This window comes from Xiphias gladius, chromosome 4 (genome assembly GCF_016859285.1).
Source record: "Xiphias gladius isolate SHS-SW01 ecotype Sanya breed wild chromosome 4, ASM1685928v1, whole genome shotgun sequence".
NCBI lineage: Eukaryota > Metazoa > Chordata > Actinopteri > Istiophoriformes > Xiphiidae > Xiphias > Xiphias gladius.
Genome location: NC_053403.1, coordinates 21,595,578 through 21,605,258, shown reverse-complemented (window position 1 = coordinate 21,605,258; position 9,681 = coordinate 21,595,578). Strand labels below are relative to the sequence as shown.

The following is a 9,681-nucleotide window of genomic DNA, read 5'->3' as shown; positions in this document are numbered from 1 at the left end:
GAAAAGGTACCACATAAAGATGGATAATAATAAAACTAATAATTATAATAATAGGGTGAATAATTATACTAATAAAACTATAATAATAGTAATGATAATCATAATAATTGATGTAGTGGGTGTTGAGCAGGATCATCGGGGCAGTGGGTAGTTTGGAGTCACAGATCCAGAGTCTGCATCACCAGGGGCAGAAAGACCTGCAGAAAGTGACAGGAGGGGAGAGGAGAGAGACAAGAAAGCACAAAATTACGGGAGAGAGAAGAAGTCAAGTTTGTAACTAGCATTGCTGGGATATGAATGTGTACAGATGGAGAGGGAAAAGGAGGAGAAAGGAGTTCGGTGCATAATGGGAAGTCCCCCGGCAGTCTAGGCCTATAGCAGCATAACTAGGAGGTGATTCAAGCCAAGCCTGAGCCAGCCCTAACTATAAGCTTTATCAAAAAGGAAAGTTTTAAGCCTTCTCTTCAACATGGAGAGGGTGTCTGCCTCCCGGACCAAAACTGGAGGATGGTTCTACAGTAGAGGAACCTGATAACTGAAAGCTCTGCCTCCCATTCTACTTTTGGAGACTCTAGGAACAACATGTAAGCCTGCATTCTGGGAGCACAGTGTTCTACTGGAGCAATAGGTTACTATGTGCTCCTTCAGATATGACGGTGCCTGACCTTTAAGGGCTTGTAGGTGAGGAGGAGGATTTTAAATTCTAATCTGGATTTTACAGGGAGACAATGCAGAGAAGCTAACACACGAGAAATTTGATCTCTTTTCCTAGTTCCTGTCAGTACTCGAGCTGCAGCATTCCGGATCAGCTGGAGAGTATTTAAAGATTTCTTTGGACCTAGAAGTAACAGAAGCATGATTTTTTGCAATGTTACGTAGGTGAAAGAGGCAGTCCTTGAATTTTGTTTATGTGGGAGTTAATGGACATATCCTGATCAAAGAGAACTCTGAGATTACTAACAGTGGTGCCGGAGACCAGGGCAATGCCATCTAGAGTAACGATATCATTAGATAGTGTGTTTCTGAGGTGTTGGGGGCCAAGTACAATAACTTCAGTTTTGTCTGAGTTTAACATGCTTGAAGTTTAGCTAACTGATTGCTTTCATCAGGCTTCATTGCCAAATACAATTGGGTGTCATCTGCATAACAATAGAAGTTTATGGAGTGTTTCCTAATAATATTGCCTGAAGGAATCATATATAAGTTGAATAGAACTGGTCCAAGCACAGAACCTTGTGGACCTCCATGACTAACTTTTGAGTATATGGAGTATTTATTGTTAACGTGCACAAACTGAAATCGATCTGATAAATAGGACTTAAACCAGTTTAGAGTGGTTCCTTTAAAGCCAATTAAATGTTCCAGTCTCTGTAATAGGATATGATGGTCAATGGTATCAAATGCAACCCTAAGATATAACAAGACAAGTACAAAGACAAGTCTGTACTTGTACAGTGCCCTGAGATAACCTCTGTTATGATTTGGCGCTATATAAATTAAATTGAATTGAATTGAATTAATGCAATGAGAGGGTCTTTCACCAGTGTTGTCTCTGTGCTATGATGCACTCTAAATCTTGACTGAAAATCCTCAAATAAACTATCATTATGTAAAAAGTCACACAACTGGTTGGCAACAACTTTCTCAAGGATCTTAGAGAGAAAGGGAAGGTTATATATGGGTCTATAGTTTGATAAAACTTATGGATCAAAAGTAGGCTTTTTAAGAAGAGGTTTAATTACAGCTGTTTTAAAGGACTGTGGTACATAGCCTGGTAATAAAGACAGATTGATTATATCTAGTAAAAAAGTGCTAACTAGGGGTAAAACCTCCTTAAGCAGCCTAGTTGGAATGGGGTCTAAGAGACAGGTTGATGGTTTAGATGAAGACATTGTTGAAGTTAGTTGGCGAAGGTCAATAGGAGAGAAACTGTCTACATATACACAGGTTTTACCGCTGATTCTAAGGTTCTAAGGTTCCTGTGTTTGAAGATAAAACTATGCCAGTTGAGGGCAGGAGGTGATGAATTTTGTCATATATATATATATATATATATATATATATATATATATATATCACTCTAATAACTAGAATTTTATCATCAAAGAGGCTCATGAAATCGTCACTCCTGAGAGCTATAGGAATACATAGATCAATGGTGCTATGCCTCTCTTTCAGCCTGGTTACAATGCTGAAAAGCAAACTAGGGTTATTTTTATTTTCCTCTATTAAAGATGAGTAATAGGCTGCTCTGGCATCATGCCAGGCTAAGCCGGATTCTTCAGGTTTGGTAGAACGCCATATCCTTTCAAGTTTTTGTGTAATTTGTTTTAATATGCGGGTTTGGGAGTTAAACCATGGAGCTAACCTCCTTTGTTTATTATCTTCTTTTTTAGAGGGGCAATAGATCGAGTGTCATTCTCATTGAGCCTGCAGCACTATCAATAAGATGATCAATTTGGAGGGATTTGTGGTTTTATTGTAACATGGCAGTGAATTAAGTTCTGATTTAATCATTTCCATAAACTGAGCTACAGCACTATCAGATAGACATCTAGCAACGACATTTCTGCCTAAGGGTGTGTAGTCCAGCAATAGGAATTCAAAAGTTACCCAACAATGGTCCGATAAAAGAGGATTATGTGGAAAGACTATTAACTGTTCAATTTCGATGCCATAAGTCAGACTGAGATCCAGGGTGTGGTTAAAACAGTGAGTGGGTTTATTTACACCCTGAGCGAAGCCAATTGAGTCTAATAATGAGATAAACGTAGAGCTAAGGCTATCGTTATCAATGTCCACATGAATATTGAAATCACCTACTATAATTACTTTATCTGTACCAGGGACTAAACTTGATAAAAACTTTGAGAATTCAGATAAAAATTCAGAGTATGGGCCAGGAGCGTGGTACACTATATGAAATAGAATCGGCTTTAGAGTTTTCCAGGATTGACGTTTAAGACTAAGAACCAGGCACTATCAACAAGATGATCGATTTGGGAGGGACTCAAGTTAGCATAGGAATCCTTTGTTATATTGAGACATGGCAGTGAATTAAGTGCTGATGGAATCAGTTCCTTAAATTTAGCTACAGCACTATCAGACATCTAGAAAAGACATTTCTGCCTAATAGTGTGTACTCCAGTAACAGGAATTCAAAAGTTACCAAACAATGGTCTGATAAAAGTGGATTCTGTGGAAAGACTATTAAATGTTCAATTTTGATGCTGTAAGTCAGAACAAGGTTGAGTGTGTGGTTAAAACAGTGAGTGGGTTTATTTACACCCTGACCGAAGCCAATTGAGTCTAATAATGAGATAAATGCAGTTTTAAGGCAATCATTATTAACAGCCATATCATAGTGAAATCACCTAATATAATTACTTTATCTGTACTAAGGACTAAACTTAATAAAAACTCAATTCAGATAAAAATTCAGAGTATGGGCTACGAGCGCAGTACACTATAACAAATAGAATCAACTTGAGTTATATGAATGAGTTATAACTGAGTTTAGGTTTAAGGTTGATTATTAGGCTTGAGTTGAAAATGGCTGCAACTCCACCTCCTCGGCCGGTTACTCAAGGAATGTGAGTATTAATATGACTGGGGGGATTGGATTAATTTAGGCTAACATATTCATCATGACACAGGATTCAGTGAGACTAAATATATCAATATGATGATCTGATATTAGATCATTTACTAATACAGCTTTTGGATTGGAGCAATTAGTTAAAGTAACTAATCTAAATAGCTTGTATACAACTGAGAAGCGAGAAAATCGCTAAGGGTGCTTAAGCAGAACTAATGTAGGCTTAAATGTACAGTGGTTAATTAGCCGCTGTAACGAAGAAAAGAAAATCATACAAACTCAACAATAAGCTGACACAATACGCTTACCTCAGCATGTCAGCACGTCCAGGAGATATTCCCTCACATGTTGCTTTGTTTTGTTAATGTCTATGATCTAGGATATGTCATTTCTTATGGTTGGTCTTAATGAAAAAGCATTAACATTGGTTAATTTTTGCTAACCATTTATGGGCCTGATGGATGACATTAGTAAATCAAAGAATTGGGTTTTAGTTTAATATCAGTGTAAGTGTTGTGTACTACGTAAAAACTGCTATCACAAACCTGCCTGCAGCCCACCCATTTAAGTAATAGTTTATTCATAGTTTGTGTCTGTGTTTATGGTGAATGTTAGACTTAGCTGATGACAGCAGCTGTAAGCTTACAGTGAACAGACGTTTAATTCTGGTCAGGTTCTGTTCTCAGTGGGGTGTTAAAGTGAATTTAGAGGGCTCTCGGGGCTTAGATTTATTGGGTGCTAGTTTGAGCTTCACTCAGGTCAGTTTTCCGGATAGGACAGTCAAGCGTATGATGCAGAAAAAGGTTTGCGGTATGCCAAAATAACAAAAAAGTATTTTGTTTTTCACTGACAGATTAAAGTGAGGTAAATGATGCAAAACTTTTAAAATACAAATGGTCCCTTTAAGTTACTGAAAGAATCCAGATAATTTAAGGTCATTTAGGTAACATTCACATATTAGAACTTTTATGCAATGCCAGTAACCATTGCTTTTGTTTTAATAGTAACAATGCACAGTTCTACCTACTGCTAGTGCCCCCACTGCACAGAGATGAACCATGCAAATAGGAGATGCACCAAGGTAAAAATGTGCAATAACCCATGGCATTGTTTTCCTTTAACATCTCTTTTTATTGATGTAATAGTCAACTTAGATCTAAAAATAAATTATTTGTAAATTGTCTTCACAATGTATAGGTTTAACCCAATTGATTGACTTGTTAACATGTATTTTTATATACTGTTTTTGTGCAATGTTATAGATCCATTATGAGTGTGGCCATCACTGATTCCTTGTTTGAGTATATTAGAACATGCCACCGGTTACTTGAGATCTGTATATTTAAAAAAAAAAAAAAATCCAAAACACATGGTAATGACAACACTTTGACATGATTAGGTATGTTTAGGATGGCTCAGACATAATGCCCTAGGTGGTCTATTGATTATGTTATAGTGTGTTCCTTATTTTGCATTTTATATTTGTGAGATAATGGACGATTTTGTATTTACGTTTTGCTTAATAAAACACGTAACATAAAATCATTCTTAACTTTCTACCTAAATATCAATGGCTTAAATGGATATTTGATTAAGTGAATTCTAGGCATCTATTACTATAACGTTTATCATAAATTATGTTGGATTCAAATAAAATCACATCCATGGCTTGTTAATGACAACTTATGATTTATTGATTGTGTCTTTCTTAACTGTTTTAGTCTGGAACGCTATTGTCCCTCAAAGCTCGTCAAACAGCCCGCATAGGCAAATTTCAGGAGAGTGATTAAACTTGTAAGTCATAAAAACAATAACAAAGACAAAGGAAATACATTTGTTATGTGTACCTTACATTTAAGTTACCATTTAAGGATCAATTATTGCTGTAAGGTAATTACATGTACCCTACACTGTGATGTACATTAATGTGATGTACAAATTACAACAGGGTAACAGGTTTTATAAGGACTAAAGAATGAAGTCCCCAAGAAGATTACCCAGAAAGACTTATTTGTATCTTTACAGACACACTGACATACTTTTGACACATTTTCATGTTACTGAAATATACGAGGAAATACACAGGTTCGGGTACTTCACCTAGTTCTGTTAACCTTTCAGTGATCAAGCAGCCAACTTATTTTATTTTGCATTTGTGGAATTCACTAAATGAAGAAAAAATCACTAGAGCAATATTGGTTTATTCACAGATTAATCGATTAAAATCAGTATTGTGCAATATGTCTACTGTATGTAGGCTTATCCCTTTTCATAACTTTAGAAAATCTATTAGAGCTGATTTTATATACTTTTGAAAATTTGCTGGTTAATCTTATAACATGATTTCTTAGTGTATCATTCATAGTCTTTTATAACTGCTAATCTGTTAATCCTATAATCTGTTTACTAATACTCTTATCTCTGTTTTAGCTTGAGAAACTCAAGGCTCTTGGGTATATCCCCCTCTTCATGTGGGCAAAACATAAACCTGGTGGCAATAAATGGACTGCCCAGCTTCAGCGCCAATTTGACTTGCCTGCGACTGAACATGCCATATTTGAAAACAATATCTCTTTGAAGGATTGTTAGAGGGTATGTATTTATCTTTAAACAACGTCAGTACATTAACTTTATATCTTTCCTGATACGGTTCCGAACATTAGATGCAAAATACTGCATGCACCATATTTTAATGAATGTCCAGTGCATTATCAATTACATTTTAGGATTTCTTTCATTGTTTTGGAAGTTCTAATATGTTGGATACCATATACCCCTGATGTTTTCATTTGCTACATTGAAAGCTTGGAGTCCTGAAAGGGAATAAAGAAAGGAGAGGGCAGAGGAGTACAATGAGGCAGTGGGAGGAGAAGAAGAAGAAGAAGAGGAGGAAAATGAACAGGAAAAAAGAGAGCACAGGATGGAGATTGATATTGGATCCTGAAAACCCTGGATAGAGGGGGGAGACAGTGAGACAAGAGAGATGGAGGAAGTGGAGGCAGAGCAGGAATTTCAAGAAGCAATTAAAGATGGAAGGACAGATGGAGGGGAGGTTTGTTGGCCACTGAACAGAACATGGAGCAAAAGCCAACCAAGTGCACAGAAGAAACTAAGGCACAGAATGATGTCAAGACAGAGAGACGACAGGATGAGGGTATGATGAGCAACTAAGTATGACAATAGAGCAAGAAATGCGATGCCACAAGGATTGGTGTTGAGCATGAACAAGAAAGTGGTAAGTGGAGGTGGCCTGTTAAACACAAAAAGGTTAGTTGGTGCAAGGAATACACCTTAACATCCTTCTACTAATTATACATTAGTGGAAAGCCATGCCAAATAACAATATGAACCAAATATATCAAAGTCTGAGGTTCAGTTTAATTCCAATGTACTATTTCTACTTTCAGAGGAAGAAATACAAGGAAGTTTGGATATAGATTGGTAGTTACTGGGAAGCAATGGGTCAAGGTTTGGCTTTTTTAGGAGTGGCTGAATAAAAGCATGCTTAAAACAGTCACACAACCAGTGCTAAAAGAGCTATTTACAATAGAGACTACTTATGGTCCCAAGGAACTAAAAACAGGTTTAAAAAGAGATGTTGGAACAATGTCAAGAAAGCTAGATGAGGGGCACTTTTGGGAGACAATGGCTGTGAGTTCTTCCAATGATAATGGGCTAAACTGGCTCAATAAAGGAACATGGGCCGGACAGTCAACCCCTGGAGTAGAAGGACGCAATATTTTAGACTTTATATCGATGGCCTTGTCCACAAAAAATTATAAAAAAATTGCACAATCATTATTTGAAAAGACCAGTACAGGGGGAGGGTCAGGGTTCACCAAACTATTGATAGTGCTGAACACAGATCTGGGATTTTTTTTATTGCAATCAATCAAGTTAGAAAAATGACCAGTTCGTTCCTCTTTCATTTTCTTATTAAAAGATGAAAGTAATTCCTTCATGTGAATAAAATGTACCTGCAATTTAGTGTTTTTCCACTTATGCTCAACCTTTCTACTCTCTCCTTTAAGTGGGCATATGTCGCTGTTCATCCAAGGGGATGCGTTAACAATGACAATAGATTTTTTTTAAGTGGGGCCATAAAATCTAGGGTTGACAACCAGAAGTTATTAAAGGAGTATAGAAGGAGCATTTGATGGATTGGGTGTCAGCACTGAAGTATCAAAAATAATACACTTGTGGTCAGACACGAATAAGTCAATAATGCACTGAGCATTAAGATTAAGACCCAAAGTAAAAAAACAATTCAGGAGTATGACAATGAATGTGAGTTGGCCCTGATACATGCTACGTTAAATGTCACGCTTTTTTGACTTGTGCTTAAAAACTCTGTCATCATCTCATTGGTCCACTTCATGGAGCACTGTTCTTTTAATGGAGGTTGGGGGTAAGGCCAGTAGGTCCACGAGTTTATCTAAAATGTTGTGAACTGTGGCACCAGGGAAACAGTGTATAGTGGCATTTATGAAATGGATATCCATGGTTACGGTTTCTTCAATAATTAATGTAGTGGGTGCAGATATAATGGCCTCCTGCATCATCCTAAGGCAGTTATTCCTCATGGTTGAGTGATGAATTGCCTGACCAGTGCTGGCCACAGGTGGAGGAGACACAGCAGGGATGGGAGGAGTCATAGCTGGTACTGCAGTGGCATCGTCAGGATGAACCAGAGCCTCATCTCTCAGGAGTGCGCAGTGGTTAGAGAGCTTTACAGGTGGAGAAACAACCTCCCCAACCAGATCTTTCCTTAAACCATGGCATAACACCTTTGTCCAGAGCGGCTGGGATAGCTTAAGAGTGCAGCTATGAACCAGGGCTAGGAGCCTAGTTAACTTCCGGTTAAAGTGGTGACATCAGTGTTGTAAGTGCAGCAGCAGTGGTGGTGGTGCCCGGTTCCCCTGCATCCAGCTTTTGTACAGAAATGGCCACTTAAATCGGCTGTTGGACCCTCTGGACAGACCAGCACAGTGCTGGCATATATCAAGGTCAACCAGGGAAGCGTAGCCGCAGAAGCCAAGACCAACAGTTACAAAAGGGAGGACGGTGATTGGGCCTCCAGGACAGCAAGACTAGAGGACCGTAAATAGGAGATATGCTTCGCCTGGGCAGCAGCTACAGAGATGAAGCTTTTTGATCAGCTGATCTTTTTTTCAAAGCTTTGACTTCAGGCAGTGGAAATCCTCCTTTAACTGTGAGTACTGAAGTTCAAAGTCCATGCACATAGCCATTAATAGCTGAATTCAGACCACAATAACTTACAAAAACAGCATAGTCATAAAGAAGGAGGAGGTTTCCATAGAGGTCTCTTCCACTCAAAAATAATGAAAACAGTAATTAAACTGGTAAAAAAAACTGAAAAAGAACAGTCAAATGTTAAAAGTCAGTGTTTCTGTGATGTTCAGGGAGTGGCTACAAGCTGAGCTGCCACTCACATATCCTCAGCTTGACTCACTCATAACTTAAAATCCAGCTGTCCGATGACTAAAACCCTTGATTCAGTTAAAAGATACAGTTAAAAACACTCAAGATCTAAAAAGTATAACATAAAAATATGGCTTAAAACTGCATAAAAGTCAATTTATGACAGTGTTTCCAGCGGACAAATCACCAGGTGATGTGTGTGAGGTGTGTGAGGTCTGCTGTTAAGATCACTGCAAAAACCGTGGTAAAGGAGGGACAAGGAAAGATGAGGGTATGTGAAAATCTGTATGTTTTCATATTTGACAAACTTTGAGAACAGTTTCAATCAATTAGATACGTTGTGAAATATAAATTTTGGGATGCATATGATAAAAAAATTTGGCAAATGCATACATTGTGTGAAACACATTTATGTACAGTGGGGTCTAAATGTCTGAGACCCCTTTCACTTGAATCTGTAAGTGATCAGGACCCCACTGTATATGTTTGATTATCCCCCATTGAGTTTATTAACATCCATGTTGGGGGCTAATAATTATAGGTGTTAGGACTGAATTTAAGTAATAAGATTAGGGTTTGCCACTCATGGACCACAATCTGCAGTTCTCTGATTTCCACAGTGACATATTACTTCACTCAAA

General features: G+C 37.8%; 1 pseudogene; it reads right to left on the bottom strand.

Moving 5' to 3' along the window:
* Window positions 1-420: 420 nt before the first annotated feature.
* LOC120789364 lies at window positions 421-8,253 on the bottom strand (annotated as a pseudogene).
* Between the last annotated feature and the right edge of the window lie 1,428 nt (window positions 8,254-9,681).